This window comes from Aquarana catesbeiana, linkage group LG02, assembly GCF_042186555.1.
Source record: "Aquarana catesbeiana isolate 2022-GZ linkage group LG02, ASM4218655v1, whole genome shotgun sequence".
Taxonomy (NCBI): domain Eukaryota; kingdom Metazoa; phylum Chordata; class Amphibia; order Anura; family Ranidae; genus Aquarana; species Aquarana catesbeiana.
Genome location: NC_133325.1, coordinates 605,239,521 through 605,267,115, shown reverse-complemented (window position 1 = coordinate 605,267,115; position 27,595 = coordinate 605,239,521). Strand labels below are relative to the sequence as shown.

The 27,595-nt window shown below is 43.1% G+C and overlaps 1 protein-coding gene across 4 annotated transcripts in view; it reads left to right on the top strand.

Annotated features, from left to right (window-relative positions):
* The window catches only part of SYTL5 (synaptotagmin like 5), a 315,672-nt gene that overhangs the window by 115,129 nt on the left and 172,948 nt on the right, over positions 1-27,595 (top strand). The window contains exon 1 of one of the 4 annotated variants that reach the window (XM_073616345.1): positions 2,989-3,188. The exons of the other annotated variants lie outside the window; for them this stretch is intronic. The gene's annotated coding sequence lies outside the window, so the exon portion shown is untranslated. Of the gene's footprint in view, positions 1-2,988; positions 3,189-27,595 lie in introns of those variants that run through there. 4 annotated transcript variants of the gene reach the window in all.

The window sequence follows — 27,595 nt, the reverse complement described above, 5'->3', positions numbered from 1 at the left end:
TTCAATGAACAGGGATCTGACTTTGATCCCCGATAATACCAGGCACTGTCTGGTATGAATCTTCAGGGGGAAATCCACGCACAGTGTAAAAGAAAAAACAGCATGGGTTCCCCATCCAAGAGCATACCAGGCCCTTCGGTCTGGTATGGATTTTAAGGGGAACCCCCAGGGTGAAAAAACTGTGTGGAGGTTCCCACAAAATCCATACCAGACCCTTATCAGAGCACACAGCCCAACAGCCCAGCGGGTCAGGAAAGGGGGTGGGGACGAGCGAGCCTCCCCCTGAACCATACCAGGCCGCATGCCGCATGCCCACATGGGGGGGGGAGGGGGGGCAGAACTGCGTCTAACTGATAACACAAAGGCAAAGAGCTCAAGTTATCAGCTCACACGATTTCTGGCAGGATCAACAGGCACTTTTTGAACAGATATAACAAATGTGTATGTTTAACAGACAAAAAGAAAGGGAATAAGATACATTCATTTTTGGGGGTTTACATCCACTTTAATCATGCCAGCATTGGGGGAGGGGGAGTGTAAGCCAATTCAAATGCTAACACTCAGAGTGTCAGTATTTATATAGATAATAATATAGGGTCCCGCAGTACTGTGAGAATATACGTACTATCTGGAATTTTATGGTGCTTACAGTATAAGGGGACCTTAGCATTTCTACAGAGTGTGAGTATACTTTAAATCTCTTACAATCTTTATAGAAAACTGCATAGAGCCCACATGCAATTGGAGCTTTCTATACAGCCTCCCTACAGACACTGCAGATAAGGGCTCATTCAGATTGGTGATGAGACCTATCTTCCATGCTGAGCTGTTTTTCTGACACAGATACAGTTGCTTGTCAAAATCTGGCATGCAGGCAGGAGTGGGTACATGAATCTGAATTTACTGTGTCTGCATTCTGATCCGGGCACCCAATTCTGCCCGCATGTTCATGCAGCCACTGCGTCTGCATCCGCTTCTATGGGCGGCCTGTATGCAACTTCTGATATGCAGCATTGATGGGCACTGATAGGCGGCACTGATGGGCGGCACAAATAGGCGGCACTGATGGGCAGCCTTTATGGGCACTGATAGGCGGCAATGATGGGTACTAATAGGCAGCACTGATGTGCACTGATAGGTGGCACTAATGAGGAGGCACTGACAGGCATCACTGATGGGCCCTGATGAGGAGGCCCTAATATGCAGCACTGATGGGCACTGATAAGCGGCACTGATATGAAGCACTGATGGGCACTAATAGGTAGCACTGATGGGCAGCCTTTATGAGCACTGATAGGCGGCAAAGATGGGCACTAATAGGCAGCACTGATGTGCACTGATAGGTGGCACTGAAGGACACTGATGGGTGGCACTGATAGACAGCACTGATGGGGAATGCACTGACAGGCATCACTGATGGTCCCTGATGAGGCGCGAATATGCAGCACTGATGGGCACTTATAGGTGACACTGATATGCAGCACCGATGGGCACTGCTGGGCGGCACTGAAATGCAGCACTAATGGGCACTGATTGGTGGCACTGATGGGCAGCCTTTATGGGCACTGATGGGCGGCACTGATAGACAGCGCTGAGGGGCAGCACTGATGAGGAGGCACTGACAGGCATCACTGATGGGCCCTGATGAGGAAGCACTAATATTCAGCGCTGATGGGCACTGATCGGTGGCACCAATTTGCAGCACTGATGGGCACTGATAGGCGGCACTGATGGGCACTGATAGGTGGCACTGATGAGCAGCCTTTATGGGCACTGATAGGCGGCAATGATGGGCACTAATAGGCAGCACTAATGTGCACTGATAGGTGGCACTGATGGGCAGCACTGATAAGGAGGCACTGACAGGTATCACTGATGGGCACTGAAAGGCAGCACTGATGGGCAGTAGTGGGCATCACTGATGGGGCTGCACTGATAATCATTGCACTTATTATCAGTGCAGATCCCCCTGGCAGGAAAGCCGTTTATCAGCTCTCCTGTACTTACGCGCTGTCAGCGTGAATAGAGGAATGCTGATAACCAGCACTTCCTATTTACACTGTGATCAGCTGTGATTGGACACAGCTCATCAAATGGTATAGAGCCTATGGCCTAAAAAAAGCTCCACTGATCACCACGATGCATGCTCTCGGGGGCTTGCACAAGCGGCATGTTCTGAAGGACGTCATATGACATCCAGTCAGAATGGTCAAGCCACCGCCCGGCCATCATTTTGCTATAGGCCAGACAGGATGTGGTTAAACATGCACAGTTTTTTGTAGTAAGGCTAGGTTTGGACTTGTGTCTAAATCGCCACCCCTCTGAAAAGCAGTCTTTGTTCTAAATGTTTTCTAGAGCCGTTTGACAGGTGGTGAGTCAATGTGATGCCTTCTCACCCGCTGTTTTAACCCCATAATTGCCGCACAAATGTGTACCCCACGTGGCATTTGATTGGCAGCTTGCTGCCCATCGAGCGTGACATTGGATAATTTCTTTTCCGCAAAGACCTCTGAACGCTGCCATTAACCTTAAGTGGGGGCGGTGCTTTTTTTAATCCGCCCCAAAACGCAAGTTTAAACGAGCCCTAACCGTGTACAGCTGTATACAGCCACTCATTACTGCAGCAACTGTGTATGCCCAAAAGCACCCATCTGCATGATGCCTTGCATAACATTAATACTGAAAGATTTTGTCGCTTATGGCATTTTTTTATATTAATATTGTTATTTTTATTCATTATTATTATATTAGTAGGAAATACAATTTAGAAATCAGCATCACATAGTTTTATATATATATATATATATATTTTTTTTACACAAATAAAGGGACAATTTGCTTGTTTTGGTTTCAGCTGTGTGCACAGAGGGCTTTGCATGCTGGTCTGTTGTATAGGAAAGGAGCAGGTAGACTTCCTGTTCCATTCCACCTTGCTCAGTGCACGTCACTGGAAAGTCAGCACGGGGCGTTTACAGTCTGTTTACCTGTGTTATTGGCAGGCAAACATTGGACCGCTGGGTGTGTATAAAGTCACCAGGCATCTAGGACAAGACAGTCCGGTTTGTCTGGTTTCTCCGTTCATTGATCAGTGGACCCCTGTGTTGTTTCACAGTGGAAATAAGGAACTTTAATGAAGCATGAAACCAGCTTTTCGCTCCAAAGCTTCCTACATTGTGACAACACATAAGGTAAGATGACCGGTGGGCTCATTTGAAGTGTCTTTGGGAGAACTAACCAGGGGTTGGTCTGGTACAGCCGGCAATGATTTAGTGGTGCTTCCTTGTCAGTTAAGGTTTCAGCAATGAAGAGTTATTAGAAGCTGACAGCTGATGAAGCCATATGTTGGTTGCTGATTGTCTTTAGTTTTAATGGACAATGGTAGAATTTCATAGCAAAATCAGTAAGCAGAAGCAGAGAGCTGCATTAATCAGGCTAATAAGTACCGTATATGAAATCTATTCAAATATAGTCTAATGTGACCCATTTAATGCGGTAAGAATTGTCTGCCTGAGCTTCCCATTTACTATTTAACTGCATTTAACCTTTGTTAATTGAATTGAATTCCCTGACGTTCCTGTGCTTTTATGCATCACATAGTTATAGCCCAGAGTAATGAAACAGGACCGCATGATCATGGTATACTGCAGTATTGAGCATCAGTCTGTTTATGGCAATACTTTTCATTCAGTGTTTTTAAACACTTGTGTACCAGGCTGTGTATTTCCCTTTATTACCAGGCTGTTTTTCAGGTTTTTAATGCTGTGATAGTTTGACTGTCAATTACTCGGTCTTGTAGTAGTGTACCCAACTTTAAATATATTTGAAACTGATTAAGATTTCATTTGGTGGTATTTAATAACCAGTGATTTTTTATTTTATTTTTTGATATAGTTAAAAAAGACAAAAAAAAAGTAAAAAAAAAAAAAATATATATATATATATATATATATATATATATATATATATATATATATTTTATTTTATTTTATCTTTTCATGTGACAACACTGAAGAAATGACACTTTGCTACAATGTAAAGTAGTGAGTGTACAGCTTGTATAACAGTGTAAATTTGCTGTCCCTTCAAAATAACTCAACACACAGCCATTAATGTCTAAACCACTGGCAACAAAAGTGAAAATGTCCAAATTGGGCTCAATTAGCCATTTTCCCTCCCCGGTGTCATATGACTCGTTCGTATGACAAGGTCTCTCGGGGGTGAATGGGGAGCAGGTGTGTTAAATTTGGTGTTATCGCTCTCACTCTCTTATACTGGTCACTGGAAGTTCACCCTGGCACCTCATGGCAAAGAACTCTCTGAGGATCTGAAAAAAAAGAATTGTTGCTCTACATAAAGATGCCCTAGGCTATAAGATTGCCAAGACCCTGAAACTGAGCTGCAGCACAGTGGCCAAGATCATACAGCGGTTTAACAGAACAGGTTCTACTCAGAACCGGCCTCGCCATGGTTGACCAAAAAAGTTGAGTGCACGTGCGCAGCGTCATATCCAGAGGTTGTCTTTTGGAAATAGACGTATGAATGCTGCCAGCATTGCTGCAGAGGTTGAAGGGGTGGGGGCATAGGCGTGCGCACGGGGTGTGCCAGGTGTGCCTGGGCATACCCTAATTGCCTTGTGTGGTGCATATTCCCCCCTGTTTAGACCACTGATATTTCATCCCCCCAAAAAATGTTACAAAATAAAATACTTTAAAAAGAATGAAAATAAAACTACTGACACTGTCCACTGCCCTACTGACACCATCAGTACATATACACATGCATATGTATTTGAGCTTTGGGGTGCACACCCTAATGCAAGAGGCTGCGCACACCTATGGGTGGGGGGTCAGCCTTTTAGTGCTCAGACCATACGCCGCACACTGCATCAAGTTGGTCTGCATGGCTGTCATCCCAGAAGGAAGCCTCTTCTAAAGATAATGCACAAGAAAGCCCGCAAACAGTTTGCTGATGGCATGCAGACTAAGGACATGGATTACTGGAACCATGTCCTGTGGTCTGAGACAAAGATAAACTTATTCGGTTCAGATGGTGTCAAGTGTGTGTGTCGGCAACCAGGTAAAGTGTACAAAGACAAGTGTGTCTTGCCTACAGTCAAGCATGGTGGTGGGAGTGTCATGGTCTGGGGCTGCATGAGTGCTGCCGGCACTGGGGAGCTACAGTTCATTGAGGGAACCATGAATGCCAACATGTACTATGACTGACATACTGAAGTAAAGCATGATCCCTTCCCTACAGAGACTGGGCCGCAGGGCAGTATTCCAATGTAACGACCCCAAACACACCTCCAAGATGACCACTGCCTTGCTAACGAAGCTGAGGGTAAAGGTGATGGACTGGCCAAGCATGTCTCCAGACCTAAACCCTATTGAGCATCTGTGGAGCATCCTCAAACGGAAGGTGGTAGAGCGCAAGGTCTCTAACATCTACCAGCTCTGTGATGTCATCATGGAGGAGTGGAAGAGGACTCTAGTGGCAACCTGTGTAGCTCTGGTGAACTCCATGTCCAAGAGGGTTAAGGCAGTGCTGGAAAATAATGGTGACCACACAAAATATTTACATTTTGGTCCCAATTTGGGTATACTCACTTTTGTTGCCAGCGGTTTAGACATTAATGGCTGTGTTGAGTTATTTTGAGGGGACAGCAAATGTACACTGTTATACAAGCTGTACACTCACTACATTGTAGCAAAGTGTCATTTCTTCAGTGTTGTCACATGAAAAGATTAATAAAATATTTACAAAAAATGTGAGGGGTGTAATCACTTTTGTGAGATAGTGTGTGTGTGTGTGTGTATGTATATGTGTATATATATATATATATATATATATATATATATATATATAATTGGTACATACTACTGCTACATTTCTTTGGTAAAACACCCCAAATGGCTGTCTCACAAGGCAAATTGTCCCACTGGGAAGATTGTGTGAATAAATTATTGTCATGCAGGGTAGATGATGACTGATCAGGGAAGACACACTGCTCACAGCTGCCTGTCTTCCTGGTAATGTTGGGCACAGGGTAAAGCCTTGCAACCCAGCGAGTTGAATGAAAAAAAAACTAACAGCCGCTGTACTAACCAGTGTTAGTACAGCGATCTCCCCTGCTGTGCTATTGTGTTATGACACGGCACAACACTCCAGTCAACGCTCTCAGCCTTTGTCTGAGAGCACCGAACGGGAGCCGGTAACCTTTTTCGGCCATGACCCTTCGACAGAAGCCAGCTTTTGTTTGACCGGCTGCCATACACATGGCCCGCCTTTGTGTACTAGGCTTAAGGCTGGGCACACATATAAAAATTGTTTGAAATTCAACCCAGCAGCTGAGCGAAAAAAAAAAAAAAAAAAAAAGAGATTGCCGTACTAACACAAACGATGTTCGTGCGACAATCTCCCCTGCTATGCCTTTGTGTTTTGATAAGGGGACCCCCCTCCCCCCAGAACACACTGATCAGCGCTGATCAGATGCTTGTATTCCAACATGCCCCTTAGACGGTCGTTAGACCTGCTTCTTTCAGACAGGCTGAGTACACACTGGCCAAATGTCAGACGTTTTCTGTTGAACTGGCTGATATTCGACTCGTGTGTACCCAGCCTTACTCTGATGTGTGATATCACAGTGATACAATGTATCATTACATCACAGTCATTTGTCAGCACTGCTCTCCTTGATCTGAGAGTAGAGGGGAGGCCACTTCTTGCACACAGAAGGTGAGAGGCATAAAAGTAGTGGTCATAAAAATTTAGGTGCCTTCCTATGTCTGTGGGCCACAGGTGCCACAAACAGGCTTTTTTTAAAACTGAATTGCTGTACACATTATTAGTATCTTGTAAATGTCAATGCTCCTGTGGGCTGGTGGCCCTGTAGTGGAGATTTTTTACCAGTCAGATATATAGCAGGACTGTAGACGGTGCCACATAGTCAGCTCATTCAGAAGTGGGATAAATAGTGCAGTGCAAATGAACAATAAATGAACAATAAAACAATAAGTTTCAAAGATAAAGATGATATAGTCCAAAGCCCAAGTAGAAAAATGTCCTCCAAATGAGAAGGAGAATCCCCTGAGTGAGAATATAAGGCAAAAAATTCCTCTGTGTGAATGAGCCCTCCACCAAAACACAGATTGCTCACTGACCTCCAAAGGTAGACCCCTGAACTAACAGGAAGGTCAAACACATTGATTCCCTCTGCCCGGGGATGGGGGATAGCAGATGCAAGACAGGTCCCAACCAGGGAGGCCATGCGTAGCTCCTCCCCTGTACGCGTTACATTCAATCAGAACTTCCTCAGCAGGGCGGGGCTACGGCGTCACCATACAGTCTATTTAATTAGCACGGTTGTGCATCAGGGGGACCGATGGAGAGCCAGAGACATCCATCACCTGCTGAGACAGCAGCAAAGTGTCAGCTCTTTGGAAAAAAAGTGCCCTCATCATAAGTGTTTCTTGATTGCTGGATAACCAACCAATGTCAGTTCATCGTCAAACTGACTTACAGCCAGGAAAGCCCCCAGATATGTTGATTTTCATAGCCAAGTCCAGGATTTACATAGATGTTTATCTGAATACTTTGACCAGTGAGATCAATCAAATCGTTAGGATCTGTCTTCCTCAATTTATGATTTCACGGACATCGACGTCACCAGACTCCTCCCCCCTTCCCTTTGTTAGCAGACGGAGGCACTTGGGAAAGAGGGGAGGAGTCCACGTCACCGGATCTTCGACAGAACTCCCTGAAGACCCAGAAGCCGGCGGAGAGGTGAGTACCGATCAAAAGAATTTTGATCGATCAAACAAATTAACGATTAATCGAGGAATTCATCTTTAATTTCCGCAGCCCTAGTTGATATACATGAAGCATCTATATTTGAAATGACCAATAAACTGGATTTTGCTATAAAGCTGAAATTTAGGTGTGGCAATTTTATATAGTTACATTGATTCAGCTTGGACCATTCTAAGTACACATATGCCATAGCTGTGGGATCCCTGCGGGAGCTGGTAATCACTGTGATAGGCACTGCTACTATGGTAATCTCCACTAACTTCTGGGTCCTGTGCCAATAGCTACCCTGCTGCTTATTGAACACGAGAGATCACCCCCTCGGCGTGGGAGTCTTTAAGAGAACACTTTGTCTCAATAAATGCAAAATGCAAAATGTTCTCTGAATGAGAAGATAATCATGATGTCATTGCCCCGCCTCTACACCTCTTCCAATCAGAGAAAGCTAGGCATCCATTCAGAAAATTGCAGTGTTCCATTAATGGCGCAGTGTCTACTATGATTTCCAGCTTCTAGAGCGATCCCACAGGGATGACATATACTGTATATACTTACATTGATCCAAGCTGGAGCAATGCAACAGTGTAAAATTTGCTATACCTTTGGTAAACTTCAGTTTTAAGCTTTAAACAGGCAACATTATTAATCATTTATAGTATATCTGAAGATGTAAACAGCTCTACCATTAGATAAAAAAATGTTTTTAGACAGGATTCTGATACAATAAAAAGCAAACGTTTTTGTACACAAGCAAAAAAGTCAATATTTTTCAATCTTTTCAAAGTAAATTTCTCATTGACATGGTATATATATATATATATATATATATATATATATTAATTTTGCGATGTGTTCATAGATATTGAAATTTCTTGCATCAGCAGTCTCCATATGGCAACAAAAAACAAGTAAACAATTCCCTTTGGGCACAATTCATTCTTTAAAAGAACATAATGTTCTAGATAATAAAAGGAAAAAAGCTTTATAATTACTGTTCCTACTATGTATTTCTATTTTTTGCATTAACCTATTACAGGGATTGGGGATTGTAAACCTTTGTGTTTTTTCACCTTAATACATCCTATGCATTTAAGTTAAAAAAATACCTGGCAGTGACCCGCCCCCCAGCCCCCCGTCTCACTTACCTGAGCCCTGGAACTTGACCTGGCAGGGACGTGCTGTCTCTCTGCCCGGGGTTCTCGGCTCTTGATTGGATAGATTGATAGCAGAGCGGCCTATGGCTCCCTCTGCTGTCCATCAAATCCAATGATGCGGGGGGGGTGGCGGGGCCGAATGTTGGACTCGGGAGCGCGCCCGCAAGGTAACCCCCTCGGGAGAGCGCTTCTCCTAGGGGGTTATCTGATGTGGGGAGGAGCCACTGGGGGACACCAGAAGACGAGGGTCAGGGCCACTCTGTGCAAAACGAGCTGCACAGTGGAGGTAAGTATGATATGTTTATTATTTAAAAAAATTTAAAATAAACCATTACAATCACTTTAAGGCTGGGTTCTCGGCATCCAATTCGCAATAGCAGGAGATTTTGGCCAGTTCACATATCTCCACTGCTCCACAGGAGCCCTGTGCGTCTTTTGGTCCATTTCAGGTCCGAATTCAGCCCAAAATTCAGGCTGAAATCAGACCTGAAATGGTGAATGGGGGTGCATCGGACCCCTGCTGGGAGCCCCATACAAAGATGGTGTGAACCCAGCCTTATGGCCCGTACACACGATTCGAATATCGTACGAAAACGGTCGTCCGAGGAAGGATCGTACGATTTTTGGATTGTGTGTACACTACTTTCGACAGCCGATCATTCGATTGGGCATGCACAAAAATTTTCCTCATACAATTCCAGATCGTACAATTTTCGGTTAGTCAGTATAGTTGTCGTCTGAAAATTCAATACAAATATATTACAACACATAACAGCACTTCCGATTTTTTTTTTTTTTTTTCTGTCCGAGAATTTTCATGACTTTATTAAGCTATTCAATTTCTACTTGCGGCTATTAAGCGAAAACGGTCGTACGATTGGTCATACGATATTCGGAACGTGTGTACGGGCCATTAGACTCCGTTCACACTGCTGTGATAAAGCACGTTTTGTGCATTTGTGTGCTGCTGTGGCATTCATTCTTAAAGGTATTCAAAACATAAGTAATAAATAACTGAGTGCAGGCATCTCATTATTACAGAAGGGACATTCTCACAGTCTTCTATTGAACGTACACTGAGCTGCGCATGCACAGCTAATTGTGCATTCCCGGCACACTCTGGCTGTGCCAGAATTCACTGACTCTTGTGTGCATGCGAAAGATGATGTCATTTCCCCACCGGCCAATCAAGAGGCTGAAAACTCGGCACCTGGAAGTGGCCCCAGAGAAGATGACAGCGACCAGCGAGGGATGTAGCCTGTAGCCACTGCATTGCTGGAAGGTGAAGGTAAGTATTTCTGCGGGTTTAGTTGTGCTTTAATGCCGCCTCAACTCAAAACAGCCAATGCATTTAATTGACAACACCACTCTCCTTTGGTCAGGGTTCTGCTCCTGAAACCTCCTGGGATATGCACATCACATAAGAGGCATCAGCTTCAAAACAGCAGTTGGAAGAGGGCAGAGGTGGTGGGGCATCATCAGGGAGTGAGCTTCCTGGACCAGCAAAAGACAGCTGGCTTTGGATGATGCCAGAAACTATGCGGGACCTTGCTGTCCCAAGTACGAATACCGATACTTTTTCTCAATTACTCGCCAATACCAATTACTGATACCTATTTTTATTGTCCAGTCGAAACCAGGTTCACATATGTGCTGCTCAATTATTACAGCGGGATTTTAGCTCCCTCGGGTGCGACTTTGTTCAGCAATTCAGGTGCGATTCAGGTGCAAATTGTAACTGTACAACAATGGAAATTGCACCTGAACCGTACTCAAAATCATACCGGACTCTTTTTAAAAACATGCTGCAGCCGGGCCGCACATGTGTGAACTGGCTCCATTGAAAAGGCTGCAGGCTTTCATGTCATGTGAATCCGATGCAGTTCAAGACGCATCCCATTCGCACAAGTGTGAACCAGGTCTGAGTATCGGCTTAAGTGACTGAGCATTTACACAAGTACAAGTGTGCAAATGCTTAGTATCTGCATAAAGTATTGGTGCAAGGCTAGGACCTTTGTCTGTTTCTGATGCTTTGTAAAAAATCCATCCAGCACCAGGATCGGGAGTGAGCAGCTAATGGTGACACTGTGTAAAAAAAAAAAAAAAAAAAACAGTAAAGCCGGTCACAGATGGAGCGATTTTATTTTCTGCAACTATGGGTTGAAGAAAAGAAAATCGCTTAATTTGCCCATCAACATAGTGTTGATCTGGGAATTATTGTGGGCATAACTATTGTGTTTTTCCCGAGGGGGGGCAAGGAGCCATCCCGGCCCGGGAAAGCACACAGTGATTATTACTAGCGGCTGTGGCCGCTGGAAATACTTGCATGAAAATCTGACATGCTGCTTGTACCCAAGTTGATCGATCAAATTGGATAAATCAGCCTGTCCATGCATGATTTGAATCTCAGCTGGTCCCTGCTGAACCAGCTGAAATTCGAACCATCTAAGAGAGAAAGCCAGCATTTAAACACAATTAATAATACACAAACATTCCTGGGGCCATGGCAGACCCCTTTATCAAGGTGACAGGCAGCTCCTCTCCTATTGATTTATAATCCTGTCTGTGTCCCCATTAGAGCGATTTCCCTTCACCTCCTGTACTGGTGATCCTCTGTATAATAAGATATGACCACGTTCTACTGGTATTAGACGCAAAAAGAAAACCTGACCGAGATTCTAATGTTTCCCTACTGCATTGGCACTACAAAATGTCTGGAATTGGCTTTTACAGTCAAAACTTGCCTTTATATGAGCAACATTGACACATTTCTTGCGCTTTCTGTTAATCTAATCAAATCGTTCCAGTTTAAGGTTTAGATGAAAGGTTTTGTCTAATTGGATACTGGAGGTTAAATGAATGAACTGTTTGACATATGTTCAGAAAATGGAATTGCTGCAGAATCTGCTTTTCTGGTGATCTACCCAGTCCATTCCCACAGTCCTCGGATTTTATCATTCCACTTCGTATTTTTTCAATTTTTTTTTTTTTTTTTTTTTTTTAACAAGTTTGTGGTTTCTTTGACTGCATGCCAGACATATAATGTATTACATCTATAGCAAGAGTGCCACAAGCCTGTGGGCCCCCTGCTATGTTAATAATCTTATAACATTTTTCTTTTTCTTTTTTTATTTGAATAAGCAAAATTAAAGCGGACCTTCAGACATCTTCTGCCCTTGTTTTAATTTTGGATTAAAAAAAAAAAATTCTGTCAGTAAATACCTTATACAGCCCACTTTCTGTTTCTTGTCTGGTCATCAGCCTAGGCTGATGACATCATACACAGCTCTCTCTCCCTCTCATTAAGTTTGCCAGGGGGGGGGGTCATAAGAGGGCCAATGGGAGCTGCAGAGCTGAAGGTATGCCTCTGTGTGTCTGTGTAAATCCAGGAAGTAAACAGGCAGCAGCTTCAGCTGCCCACAGCTAAAATGGCTGCAGCCAGCCTCAGTGGAGGGAGATTTCTGCAGCATATTTGGCAAGTACAGAATCACAGTGTGTGTGTATGTATGTGTGTGTGTATGTGTGTGTGTGTATATATATATATATATATATATAATATGAAAAGTGGTTGGAGGGAAGCTTCAAAATGGCAAAGAGGTTTTTATTACAAATTATGTGAGCAGACTGCAGTTCTTCTTTAACCACTTCCATACCGCCAAACGTGATATGTCCTCGGCTTTCAGTGGTGATATCTGAATGATGCTTGCAGCTGCAAGCATCATCCAGATATCGTTTTTTTCAGCCGGCGATTCCCTACACCATAAGAACAATCATAGTGGCTGTTCAGGGGACGTTCTCCCATCCTGCTGCCCTCAGGTGGTTCTCTGGGGTCTCACATGCGATCGGAGACCTGGAGAAGAAATGTGCCGGAAGAAAGCCATAGAGAAAACAGAGGGACAGATGGTCCCCAGCAATCTCTGTGACTCTTGGAGGCCCGGGCGCGACGTTATGGCGCCACGTCCAGGCCGCTTGAAGTAAACAAACCCTGGGACTCAGCTGGAAAGCATCAGATTGTGCATTTGTTTTTGTTTTTTTGATCTGATGCTTTCCAGCCTGGAGGAGAGATGTGAGGTCTTATAGACCCTACATTTCCCCATAAAGAGTATATGTCACGCGCTATTCCTTTTACAAGGGATGTTTACATTCCTTGTAATAGGAGAAAAAGTGATAAAGGAAAAAAAAAAAAAAAATTTTTAAAGGGAAAGTGAAAAAATATATATATATTTTTTTTAAATAAAAAAACATTAAATAAGAAAATGAAAGCGCCCCTGTCCCTGTGAGCTCACACACAGAAGTGAATGCATACGTAGGTCGTGCCCGCATATGTAAACAACGTTCAAACCACCCATGTGAGGTATCACCACAAACTTTAGAGTGAGAGCAATAATTCTAGCGCTAGAACTCCTCTAACTCTAAACATGTAACCTGTAAAAATGTTTAAAGTGTCGCCTATAGAGATTAAGTAGTTTGGCGCCATACCACGAATCTGCGTTATCTAAAGCATGACATGTGAGGTATCTATTTACTCGGCGTAACATCATCTGTCATATTATACAAATTGGACTAACTTTTTACTGTTTTGTTTATTTTTTATTCCTGAAATTTATATTTATTTAAAAAAAAAAAAAAAAGCTTTTGAAAAATTACTGCGCAAATACAGTGTGACATAAAAAGTTGCAATGACCGCCATTTTATTCCCTAGGGTGTCTGCTTTTAAACATTTTTTATATATATAATATAATTTTGGTTCTGAGTAATTTTCTATGTAGGAGAGAAATGCTGGAATTTGCACGGTATGGAAGTGGTTAAGGAAGTCATTCAGATTGATGAATGGAAATGTGTTCTGCAGCATACACACAGTCGGACTTTTCGAGCGGACAATCTGATCGTGTGTGGGCTTCAGCGGACTTTTCCAGTCGAAAATCTGATGGACTTTAGATTTGGAACATGCTTCAAATCTTTATGTCGTAACTCCGCCGGACCCAGAAATCCGCTCATCTGTATGCTAGTCCGACGGACAAAGACCGGCGCTAGGGCAGCTATTGGCTAGTGGCTATCAACTTCCTTATTTTAGTCCTGTGTACGTCATCACGTACGAATCCGTCGGACTTTGGTGTTATCGTGTGTAGGCAAGTCCGTTCGTTAAAAAGTCAGTCGGAAGTCAGTCAAAAGTCAGTTGAAAGACCGTCCAAAGTCCATCGGACCAGTCCGGTCGAAAAGTCCGCCTGTGTGTACGCGGCTTTACTTGGGAATTCCTAAAATCCCATTCTTTTAGTTTTTAGAATATCAGTAAAATTCATTCAGACTTGAACTGCACACTTCAGATTATAGACAATGGCAACACTTTTTTTTTTTTTTTTTGTTTTTTTTTGTTTTTATGCAAAATTAACCCTGTTCATTGTTCTACAATGAAGACCATCATCCATCAAGGGACACATAAAACAGAAGTCCCTTACATTTATTTTTAACTAATTGCATTTGAGGTTAGTTATTTTATCCCACCAATTCATTAAAATAAGTTTCATTATATGTTCAGAAAAAAGTTTGTTCCCCTACTGGTTGATTCCTTTACTAGGTGAAATGAATGAGTGGTGCAGCTTTCTTTATGACTCATCAGACGGTCACAAGTTGCAAAACCAGTAGGCCATCCAAGACATTCCTGTCCAGTTACAATAGAGAAAGTTGAGTCAATCACCTTATTTTTAAACTTGATAGAACATTGTTTGTGTTAATGTACATTTGTCATGCCTTATGGCCCGTACACACGAACCGAAAACCGGACGACTGATCGTCCGTTTTTTTGTTTTTGTTTGTTTTTTTGCATGCTAGTCGGAAGTGATATTGTAGTGTATTTGTATTGTAATTTTGGACGACAACTGTAGTGATTAAACAATAATCGTATGATCTGGTATCGTACGAGAAAAATTTTCGTTCTTGTCCCATTGGATAATATCGGATGAACTGTCATGATCAGCTCTCGAAAGCTCTGTACTAACGATCCAATTATCGTAATATTTTTGGATCGTGTGTATGGGCCATTGGTATCATGCCCCCTAAAACCCAGGGCAATGCCATTTTTTGATTGAAATGTCAAAATTCTGTAATTGTTTGGTTTATATATTAACCCTTTCATGACTAAGCCTATTTTTGACATTTTGGTGTTTTACAAGTTAAAATCCGTATTTTTTGCTAGAAAATTACTTAGAGCCCCCAAACATTTATATAAATTTTTTTAGCAGAGAATCTAGGGAATAAAATGGCGATTGTTGCAATATTTTATACAACACTGTATTTGCTTACGGCTTCGTTCCAGACTGTCACTAGCCGCCGGGGGCGGCAGATTGGCGATCGGACCTCCCGGTGGAACGGGAGGTCCGGTAACAGCGGTGGGAGGGGAGGACGTCCCCTCCCGCTCCTCCGGGATAACAGCCGAGCGGCTTTTAGCCGCATTGGTTGTTATACCTGGAAAGCCGATCGCCGTCTCTAAAAAACAGTACCGGATGATGCCTGCAGCTGTGGGCATCATCCCGGTATAACCCCCGAAAACCGAGTACGCACGTCTGCGTACGCTCGGTGGGAAGGGGTTAAAGGCATTGTACACTTTCAAATGTTTTAATCATTTTAACTAGATATTAGTGTAATTATAATCCCTGTATTGTTTTTTTGCTATACCTTGTAATGACGGGCTCACGTGTTGTGGCTGAAGTTTGAGGTGTCATAGCTAATCGATCCCCCTATGTCTATGTATTGCTGCAGCTAGCTTGTTCCTATTCACTAACTATTCTTCTTCTTATTTATTTATTTTTTTTATGCATTCTTTTTTTATAAAGTTTTTTTTTTTTTTTTTTTTTAACATTTTAAAACCTTGGCGCCGACTGCTGCCGGCCCTTTAAGGGGTTTGCTATGCCAGGAGGCAGGGCTTATGGCCAGATGGTGAGCAGACGGGGTCCTAAGGGGAAGAGCCTAGGGATAACCACGCCAAGAAGAGGAGGGGAAGAAATACCGTTAAAGGTGACACTCTCCAGGCCAAGAGAATTGGATTTTTTGAGAAGTAATGCGTGGTCTAACTGTATAATCAGTAGTGATTTTAGCACTGAGTATATCATTAGTGAGTTTAAAGCCCCGTACGCACGATCCGAAAATCGGATGACAGATCGTCTTTTTTTTTTTTTTTTTTTGTTTGCATACTAGTCGCATATTGAACATGAAGAGTTTACTAAAGTTACGAAAATTCTCATACGACAGAATAAAGAATCGTAAGTGATGTCATGTGTTGTTGTGTATTAGTATGGTATTTTTGGACGACAACTGTACTGATTAAACAGAAATTGTACGACCTGGTATCGTACAAGAATAATTTTCGTGCATGTGCAATTGGCAGGGCCACCATCAGGGGGGTACAGCCGGTACACAAGTAAGGGGCCTGGGTGTCCGAGGGGCTAGACCACGGGTCACAACCTGGGGCATCTTTAACAGGAGACAGCTGCTGTCCGGCTGCCAGGATGCGGGGGGGTGGAGAGGTGGGCAGATCCCATGTGCGTGCAGGGCGGGGTGGGGTCCGCTGTCAGGTGCTGTGCGGGGTGGGGTGAGGTCAGCTGCCAGGTCAGAGGGCCCCATGGAGGAGGAGCCCCCCGAGCTACAGAGCGGGACTCCAGCGATGTCATCATTTCTGGAGGCGGGGATTTTGGAAAAAAAAAAAAAAATTATATATATATATATATATATATATATATATATATATATATATATATATATATATATATATATATATATATAAATTTTTTTTTTTTTTTTTTTTTTTCATTTATATATAGATAGATATAGGAAAAAAAGTATTTAGTCAGCCACCAATTGTGCAAGTTCTCCCACTTAAAAAGAAGAGAGAGGCCTGTAATTGTCATCATAGGTATACCTCAACTATGAGAGACAAAATGTGGAAACAAATCCAGACAATCACATTGTCTGATTTTTGAAAGAATTTATTTGCAAATCATGGTGGAAAATAAGTATTTTTACCTACAAACAAGCAAGATTTCTGGCTCTCACAGACCTGTATCTTCTTTAAGAGGCTCCTCTGTCCTCCACTCTTTACCTGTATTAATGGCACCTGTTTGAACACTCCAAACTCCACTATGGTGAAGACCAAAGAGCTGTCAAAGGACACCAGAAACAAAATTGTTGATCTGCACCGGGCTGGGAAGACTGAATCAGCAATAGGCAAGTAGGTTGGTGTGAAGAAATCAACTGTGAGAGCAATACTTAGAAAATGGAAGATAATCTCCCTCGATCTGGGGTCCTCTCAAGATACTTTTTTGCCCCACTGTTTATAGATATGGATGTATATCTTAATATGCATATATACTGCAGCAGAGTCCCCCTCCTTGTTGGTCACCCAGAAAGGATGACACCAACTGCAGCGGCATGTGCAGGTATATCCACCAACCTGCACGGGGTCAGCTGGGGGCGGGGCCAGAGCTTAAGCAGAAAGCGGTTAAAAGGCCCCTCTAAGCAGAGCATCCTGGTGGCTGACCATGTCTGATGCTTCTCCACCCTGCCCTGCAGATCCTGCAAGCCAAGACAGCTCCAAGGTAAGCCAGAATACTCTAGAGTCACCTCTGTCTTAACCTTACTGTAAAACTGCCTACTTGCGGGCAGCTTTTTACCGCCTACCTACAAAGACCCTTGAGGAAAAGAAAGTGAAAAGCAACAAATCATGTGCTTCATGCAGCCATCGGTTTTCTCCCGAATGGGAAAAAATGCCTATTTCAAAAATGTATAAACAAAATGGTGGCCAAAGAATCACAAGGGTATCTGAAAGATCTGCACAGCTCTTTCAAGAAAGAAATACAGAGCACCATGGCGCCACTACGCTCAGCTATTGAAAAGTTAGAAGCGCCATCAAGTGCCAGTCAGACCAGTACCCGTCTACCAGCGGAACATGCGTTCCTCCAGGTAACAGGGAACAGACAGAACAAGAAGAGGATTCGGATGAATCCGAACAATCCAAAGCGGAGGATGAAATTTGCTCAGACTCTGAGGAGGAAGATGCGGTTTCAGAGGGCAACTTATTTCTCTCAGTGGATACGGATAGCCTGCTAAAAGCCATAGCAGACACGCTGGGGATCAAACAACAAAAAAGCCGCAGAGCTCCGAATACATGACAAGATGTACAAAGGGCTACAACCCAAGAAGCCTAGAACATTCCCGGTACACCAAACTCTCAAAGATATCGGTAAAAAAGAGTGGGAAGACCCAGAGAAAAAACTCTTCATTCCAGCCATAGTCAAACGCAGATACCCGTTCGCAGAGACAGACACTAAAACCTGGGCTAAATGCCCCAAAGTGGACGCCTCTCTGGCAAAAGTCACAAATAAATCTGACTTGGCCATTGATGACGCAGGTACCTTAAGCGACCCCATAGACAAGAAGATAGAAGCCCTTTTAAAAAGGGCCTGGGAAGCAGGAGCTGCTAACCTAAATCTGGCAATAGCTTCCACCTGCACAGCCCGGACTTTAATAATCTGGTTAACCCAGCTACAAGAACTACTGGAGAGTGACACATCTAGGGAAGAATTGATAAAAACCATTCTTACACTAACCAGAGCGGCAGCATTTCTAGCAGATGCTTCAGCCGAAACCATCAGAATATCTTCAAGGGCCACAGCTCTGCTCAACTCGGCCCGAAGAGCCCTGTGGCTGAAGTCTTGGGGAGGTGATATCTCCTCAAAGAACAGACTGTGTGCGGGATTCCATTCACTGGAAACCTACTTTTTGGGCCCGAACTAGAAACAGTCCTAGACAGGACCGCAGCAAAGAACAAGGGTTTTCCCCAAACCAAAAAGAAACAAGGGAAGGCGCCCTTTCGGCAATTAAAAAAATTCAACAAGCCGGGAACGAAAAAGCGATGGGAACATCGAAACAAAAAGGCAAGGATGAAATTCATCATCAAGCCTCCTAACCCAAAGAGCAAAAAACAATGACTCACCAGGTGGGGGGCAGACTCGCAGCCTTTTCCCACCAATGGATGGAAGCAACAAAAAACAAATTCATCAAACGCACCATAACGGATGGCTACGCGATAGAATTCTCCACCTGCCCCCCCCCAACCAAGTACCTAGTGACAATGCTGCCAAGGGACTACAATCGAGCAAAGGCCTTTTTAGAATCACTGCAGAACCTACTGGATCAGAAGGTGATTCGCCATGTACCTGAGAGGAAAAAAGGGGGTTTTATTCCCATATCTTTGCAAGAAAAACCGTCAGGCAAGCTAAGACCTCACACTGAACCTCAAACCACTCAACCAAGGAATAAAATACAAAAAATTCAGAATGGAATCTATTTACTCGATCAGGAACATCCTTCCACGAGAGACATTCATGGCGACAATAGACCTACTGGATACTTGCCTACATGTCCCCATAAAGGAGGATCATCAAAAATTCCTGAGGTTCGCAATACAAGGGCTAACAACTACGCTGCACTTACAGTACACAGCTCTCCCTTTTGGCATCTCTTCAGCACCAAGAATCTTCTCAAATATAATGGCAGAAGCGCCGAAAGGTCTAAGACAACAAGGTATTGCCATAATACCATATTTAGACGATCTACTGTTTTTTGCGGATTCAGCAGAAGCCCTAGAGAACAACCTGCGCACTAGTATGTCCTATGTGCAAAACCTGGGATGGATAATGAATGCAGAAAAATCAGATGACCCCAAGCCAGAGAGTGGTATATTTGGGCTATGTACTGGACTCCAGTATAACGAAAACCTTCCTAACGGAAGAAAAGAACGAAAGAATCACACAGGCAGTAACCTTCCTAAGGGAGACCAACGCCATAACAATCAGGCAAGTAATGGCCGTACTAGGGCTGATGACGTCTTCTATTCCAGCTATCACCTGGGCACAGATTCACATGAGACCTCTACAGAACTACATTCTGTCCCAGTGGGATGGCAGCCACTCATCCCTAGACAAGTCCATTCCGATTCCGACCACAGTCAAACAAGCACTCCAACGGTGGCTCAATCCGCTTCGATACATCGAAGGGCACAAATGGGCTTAATCCGATCCAATCAGGATCACCACCAATGCAAGTGCCCTAGGCTGGGGAGCAAACATAGAGGGCCTCTGTTCACAGGGAAAATGAACCTCCAAATGGTCCCAAGCCCCTTCAAACATGAGTGACCTAAAAGCCCTGGGGGAAGCATTAAAAGCGTTCAAACCAGCGATACAGGGGAGTGACGTAAAGGTGCAATCGGACAACGCCACAACCGTGGCATACCTAAACAGGCAAGGTGGGACAAAGTCCCGAAGCTTGATGAAGCTAACGGAAACAATCCTATTATGGGCAGAATCAAACATAAAGTCAATATCAGGTATTCATCTGAAAGGAACAGACAATACGCTGGCAGACTTCCTGAGCCGGAAAACCATAAAGCAGACAGAGTGGTCACTGAACCAAACAATCTTTGCACAAATCACTCAAAAGTGGGGGGTACCCGAGGTAGATCTATTCGCCTCCCAAAGCGAATACAAAATCACTAACATTTTTCTCTCTGGACCCCACAGATGGCAACAGCAGAGTACATGCCTTCAACCAAAGGTGGAGATGGCAACTGTGCTATGCATTCCCTCCAACTGCCATAATACCAAGGGTAATTCAAAAAATAAAAGCAGAGAACGCAACGGTGATACTAATAGCACCGCACTGGCCCCAAAGGGCATGGTTCAGCCACTTGAAAAACCTCAGCATCCAACCTCAGCTGACACTGACAGACTGGCCAGATCTCCTATCACAGGGCCCAGTCAACCACCTGAACCACAGAATCCTGAAGCTTTCGGCTTGGTTACTGAAAGGGTAAGACTTCAGAACAAAAGACTGTCAAATAAGGTTATCAATACCGTCCTAAACAGCAGGAAGCCCGTGACTAGGGCAATCTACGAGAAAGTGAGGAAAAAGTTTGTCTCTTGGAACAGAAACAAACCGATTTTCCAACAGAGGAATAATCCCAACAATCCTGGATTTCCTACAAGATGGAGCAGACAAAAATATCTCCACAGGCACGCTAAAGGTACAAGTTGCAGCACTCTCCTCATTCATGGATACCAGACTAGCAGAGGACCCACTGATTAAGCGATTCCTAATGTCACTTAAAAGAGCTAGACCAGTCAAAATGAATAAAACTCCAACTTGGGACATGGCCACAGTGCTTAGAGGTTTTCTACCCCTCCATTTGAACCAATGGAAGATAGCTCAGACATAAACCTCACTCTAAAGACTGCATTTCTTGTGGCCCTAGTATCAGCCAGAAGAGAGCGAAATCCAAGCTCTGTCTATAATGGAACCATACTGCCTAATACATTTAGACAAAATAATTCTCTCTCCAGACCCGGCAATTCTACCCAAGGTCTCCTCAACGTTCCACAGAACCCAAAATATCATCATACCTATGAATAGCAAAAAAAGAGACACTTAAAACAAACTTGATGTAAGAAACACACTCATAACATACTTCGAAAGAACAAAGGATTGGCAAAGAACGACCTCCCTTTTTGTCCTTTTTTATGCAGGAGTCAACAAAGGGAAACAGGCTTCCAAGAATACCATCAGCAGATGGATAAGAATGGCCATACAGAAGACCTATGAGGCATAAAACCTCGCTCCGCCAAGCAGGATCAGAGCACACACAACCAGAGCCTGGGCAACCTTGGTCGCAGAGAAAGCCGGGGCAACTCCGGAGAGGATCTGCAGGGCAGCGACATGGTCAAGCTTCCGTACCTTCGCAAAGCACTACCGTATAGACCAGCTTTCGGACCAAGACCAGATCTATTACTATTATGAGTGTACAAGCAGATCATTCAGTCATAATAATGAAAGATCACTCAGCACGGTGGCTCTGTGCGTCTATCAGCAGCTGCTTTTACAGACATACAGCCGGACCGATGGATTCACACATCGCTGTAGCGTTTTCACTTTTATGAATGAGCGATCAGTGATGTAGGGATCTGTGCCGTAAATAACAGTCTGACATCACTGATTTCTCATTCATAGACTTAATATATAGTAACAGCACTGCAGCTGGACTGTGTATGTGTAAAAGCAGCCACTGATAGACACACAGTGCCGCAGGCTAAATGGCAGTGCTGGTCTCGAGTGACCCTCTACTGCCTGAGACCAGATCTGTCAATCAAAAAAAAATCTCTTTTCTATTTGTGACAGTTGGTGGGGGCTTGTCTGACTACGCTACCTAGAAGCAAAGGAATGAATTTGAGCGAGACTAATGCCGCTTACACACGATCGGAAATTCGGCCAGTAAAAGATCGATGAGAGCTTTTGGTCGGAAAATGCGACCGCGTGTATGCTCCATCGGCCTTTTGCTGGCCGAATTCCAGCCAGCAAAAGATTGAGAGCATGTTCTCAATTTTCCGGTCGGAAAAAGTTCCTATCCGAAAATGCGTTTGTCTGTAGCAAAATTCCTACGCATGCTTGGACACAATTCGACGCATGCTCGGAAGCATTGAACTTCATTTTCTCGGCTCATTGTAGTGTTGTACGTCACCGCGTTCTTGACGGTCGAAAGTTCAGGGAACTTTTGTGTGACCGTGTGTATGCAAGGCAAGCTTGAGCGGAATCCCATCGGAAAAGCCATCATATCTTTTTCCGACCAAAATCCTCTCGTGTGTACGCGGCATAAGTTCTAATTTTAATTTACTTCTATTCAGTTCTGTGCAACCTAAGCTCTAGTTTTTTTTTTTTTTTTTTTTTTTTATTGTCTCTGTGTTTGTTTAAGTGGCTGATCTTTTTAAACCATGTCAGTTTTTACTACACACTTCTTTATCCACATAGTGTTCAGTACTTATACTTCCTTGCAAGTATTTTGTTTGCTATACATACCACCCACACCTTCTAAACATACTTGACATTTCTTTAGTTGGTTCAATGATCTTTTATACAGCACTGTCAACTGAATCAGAAACCATATGCAAAGTTGAAAATATTTTTTGAATGTTTCATTGGTATGGAAGTCATACCATACATATTACAGGAAGCATGCTTGCTCTAACGTTAGCCTGTCATTGGCTAGCTGTTGTATAACGCATCAGAGGCAGTACATTTTTGTAAAAGTATGTTCTAGGATGAAGATAGAAACTTCCTTTACATAGACACATTTTAGTTAAAAAAGGTTGTTTTGGGGGGTTTTTTTATGCAAATTAGCGTAAATGTCAGCATACAAAATATCTTTTGGCAGTCGGATCATTATCTTACAACAGACTGCTGCCCTGTATGTATTGTGTGTTGTGTTTTTTTTTTTTTTAAATAGGTGGATTTACATTTTTTAAATAAGAGTCAGTATTTTCCAGTGTCATCACACATTTTCCCTTATCTTATCCTGGTGTTCACAGTGTGAGGTCATTGTGAAAACAGAAGTACTGTATGTACATATTACCTTCACTAGCAATTCATCTCGAACACCTGTGAGCTGTCGCTTGAGAAAAATTCCCTATAAAAGGTGTGTCCTTTTTCATGATATGATATGATATTATTCTAGTGACAGCTGCCAAGTACTGAAGGAAGGGTAGAACTTTGAATTATGGACAAAAAGTGTCATATTTTGTGGATATAAAAAGTCTACATACACCTTTTAAAATGTCGGATTTCTGTGATGTAAAAAATTGAGACCAAGATGAATAATTTCAGAACTTTTTCCACCTTTTAGACCCCTTTGACACTGAGGCGTTTTTCAGGCGCTTTGGGGCTAAAAATGGCGCCTGAAAAATGCCTCCCCTGCAGCCCCAGTGTGAGAGCCCGAGTGCTTTCACCCTGGGGCGGTGCGCTTGCAGAACGTTAGAAAAAGTCCTGCAAGCAGCATCTTTCAGGCAGTGCGGGAGTGGTGTATACACTGCTGCTCCTCCGCCCCTGCCCATTGAAATTTGACAGCGGCGTTTTGTGGGCGCTTTTAACCCTTTTATTTGGCCGCTAGCGGGGGTTTAGCACAAAAATTTGTTTCACACTGAGGCAGTGGGGCGTTAGGGGTAAAATCAAAAGGTTCTTCAACAAAGTTTTAGTTTAAGGGTGTGCACACTTATGCAACCATATTATTTAGTTTTTATTTTTACTTTCCTTCACCTAAAATATTTCAGTTTGTTGTTCAGCTGAGTGGTACAGTTTATAGGTCACATTTTAGGCTACTTTCACACTGGGGCTGTGGGGCATTAGTGGCCGAAAAGCAAAGCTATAACGCTAAAATTAGCGGCGCTTTACCGCTTTTTAACCCCCGCTAGCGGTCGAATAAAGGGTTAAAATCGCCCCTAACGCCCCACCGCCCCAGTGTGAAAAGTAGCTTTAATGTGATCTATAAATGTGACCTTGAATAAGTGTGCACACGCTTAAACTAATACTTTTGTTGAAGCACCTTTTTGATTTTTGTTACAGCACTCAGTCTTTTTGGGTATGAGTCTATCAGCATGGCTCATATTTGCCCACTCTTCTTTGCAAAAACACTCACTCCAAATCTGTCCGATTGTGAGGTCATCTCCTGTGCACAGCCCTCTTCAGATCACCCTATGGATTTCCAATGGGATTCAGGTCTGGGCTCTGGCTGGGCCATTCCAAAACTTTAATCTTCTTCTGGTGAAGCCATTCTGGGCTTGGATGTTTTTCTTAAGAAGAGGCTTCTCACTTGCCGCTCTACCCCATAGCCCAGACTTATGAAGAATACAGGAGATTGTTGTCACATATACCACACAGCCAGTACTTGCCAGATATTCCTGCAGTCCCTTTAATGTTCTGTAGGCCTCTTGACAGCCTCCCTGACCAGTTTTCTTCTTGTCTTTTCATAAATTTTGGAGGGATGCCCAGTTCTTGGTAATGTCACTGTTGTGCTATATTTTCTCCACTTGAAAATTATGTTCTTCACTGTGTTCCATGGTATATCTAATGCCTTGGAAATTCTTTTGTACCCTTCTCCTGAATGATACCTTTTAACAATGAGATCCCTCTGATGCTTTGGATTTTCTCTGTGGACCATGACTTTTGCTGTAGGATGTGACTAAGAAAATGTCAGGAAAGACCTACTTAAACAGCTGAACTTGGGGTTAATCAGAGGCACTTTAAATGATGGCAGGTGTTTACTGACTCCTATTTAACATAAATTTGAATGTGATTGCTAAAGCTGCATCCCCAGTTATAAGAGGATGTGCACACTTATTATCCCCCCCCCTTCCCCCTAAAAGATTTCTGTTTAATTTTCAACTGAGTTGTACAGTTTACAGGTCACATTAAGGCTCGATTCACACCTATGCATGTTGCTTTTGAGCGTTTTTGGAGGTTTTTTTTTCATGCTTGCCGCGTTTTTGAGCCGCGTTTTTGCCGCGTTTTAGCGGCGTTTTTGCCGCGTTTTTGCCGCGATTTGCGTTTTTTTTTTTTTTTTTTTTTTTTTCATTTTTTTTTACAGTCTTACAAAAAAATTACAAAAAAAAAAAAAAAAAAAAACGGCAAAAACGCACCAAAAACGCACCAAAAACGCATCAAAAACGCTGCAAAAAAGGTGCACTTGCGTTTTTGATGCTTGTCCATTGAAAACCATTACATGCAAAACGCTGCATTTTGCATGAGAAAAAGTCCCCGACCCTTTCCAAAAACGCGGAGATACAAAAAAGCATTGATGTGAACATGTTCCATAGGAACCCATGTTAAAAAATTCCCGTGCATTTCTGCAAAATGCAAAATGCATCAAAAAACGCGCTAGTGTGAATGGGGCCTAAAGGTGGAAAATTTTCATCACAGAAACCTGACATTTTAACAGGGGTGTGTAGACTTTTTTTATATCCACTGTATATAAAGTGTCTGTTCAGATGCTGAGCTCTTGGTCTATGAAACTGGAGGAAACAAACAAAATGTAGATAAAATCAATACAAATAATGTAAAGCGCCCCTGACCCTACCAACCTAGCCCCCCCCCCGCTCACGCATGCAAATGCAAACGTTGGTCCCGCACACACACAGTGGGTATAGAAAAGAATCGCCCTCCCTTTTAAAATAATCACATTTTGTTGCTTTGCAGCCTGAAATGAATACAGACACAGTTGTTGTTTTATCCAGCTGTATTTACTCAGTGCAACTTATAAAATTCAAGTGAAAGATATAAAAGCAACATGTCAGAAAAAAAATGAAAAACAGAATCACTAACTTGGAAAAAGGATCACCCCCCCCACCTTCCTAAAAATGACTTGTAAACTGAATCAGGTGTAGCTAATCACCTTCTCAATGGCACACAAAGCCATTTGACTGTTATTTGTGATCAGCTGTGGTTATTTTGATTAGCTCAGCATGAAAAGATCTGTCCTGGAGCATTTCAGTCCCTGGCAGTGCAATTGAAGTGAACAATCAACTATGGGTGGCAATGCACTGTCAAAAGATCTCCAGGATAAAGTTGTGGACAGGCACAAGTCCGGAGATGGATACAAAATAACATTCAAAGGCTTTATCAATGTCTAGAAGCACAGTGAAGTCTATTATTAGGAAGTGAAAGGTATTTTGTACAACACAAGACCCTCCCTGGATCAGGACATCGCTCCAAACTGTATGAAAGGGCGAGGAGGAAACGGGTCAGAGAGGCTACCAAGAGGCCTACAGCAACTCTGGAGCAGTTGTAGGAATATATGACAAAAAGTGGTCATTGCGTGCATGCGGCAACAATATCACAAATTCTCCACAAATGTGGCTTGTATGGGAGGGTTGCAAGAAAAAAGTAATTCCTCAAAAGCCACATGGAATCACTTATGAGCTTTGCCAAAATGCACCTTGAAGATTCTGAGGCCATATGGTCACATAAGACTAAAACTGAATTATTTGGCCTCAACACAAAACGATATGTCTGGCGGAAATCCAATACAGCTCACCATTCAAATAACACCATTCCTACAGAAAGCATGGAGCAGGTAATATCCTGTTATGGAGGTGTTTCTCTGCAGCATGGACTGGAGCACTTGTCAGCATAGAAGGAAAAATGGATGGGAGAAAACATATAAAATTCTTGAGGAAAATCTGCTGCCCTCAGCCAGAAAGCTGTCAATGGGAAGAAGGTTTACCTTCCAACATGACAATGACCCAAAGCACACAACAAAAATGACCACACAGTGGTTGAAGGAAAAAAAAGGTGAATGTCTCTGCATGGCCTATTCAGAGCCCAGACTTAAACCCCATTGAAAATCTATGAAATGACTTGAAGTTCTGCAAGGAAGAATGGGCAAATATTGTAAAGTCTGGATGTGCAAAGTTAGTAGAGACATGTCCCAACAGACTAAAGGCTGTAATTAAAGCAAGAGGTGGTTCAACAAAACCGCACTGGAGATGTGTACCGGCTCCATAGAGAGCCAGTCAAAATCTCCTGCTATTGCGAATTGGATGCGGGGATACCGCATCCAATTCGCAATGATGTGAACGAGCCTTAGATATTCAGCTTGGAGGCTATAGGGAACAGGAGTGCATTGGCACCCTCACACTCCAGGAAGCACATCCTATATATTTTTTTTTTTTTTTTTACTGGAATTACAGTTAGCTGGTACATTAGCAGGGTACTGCCTAAGCACAATGAAAATTTTTAGACGTTATCTATAACATACCAAATCTTCA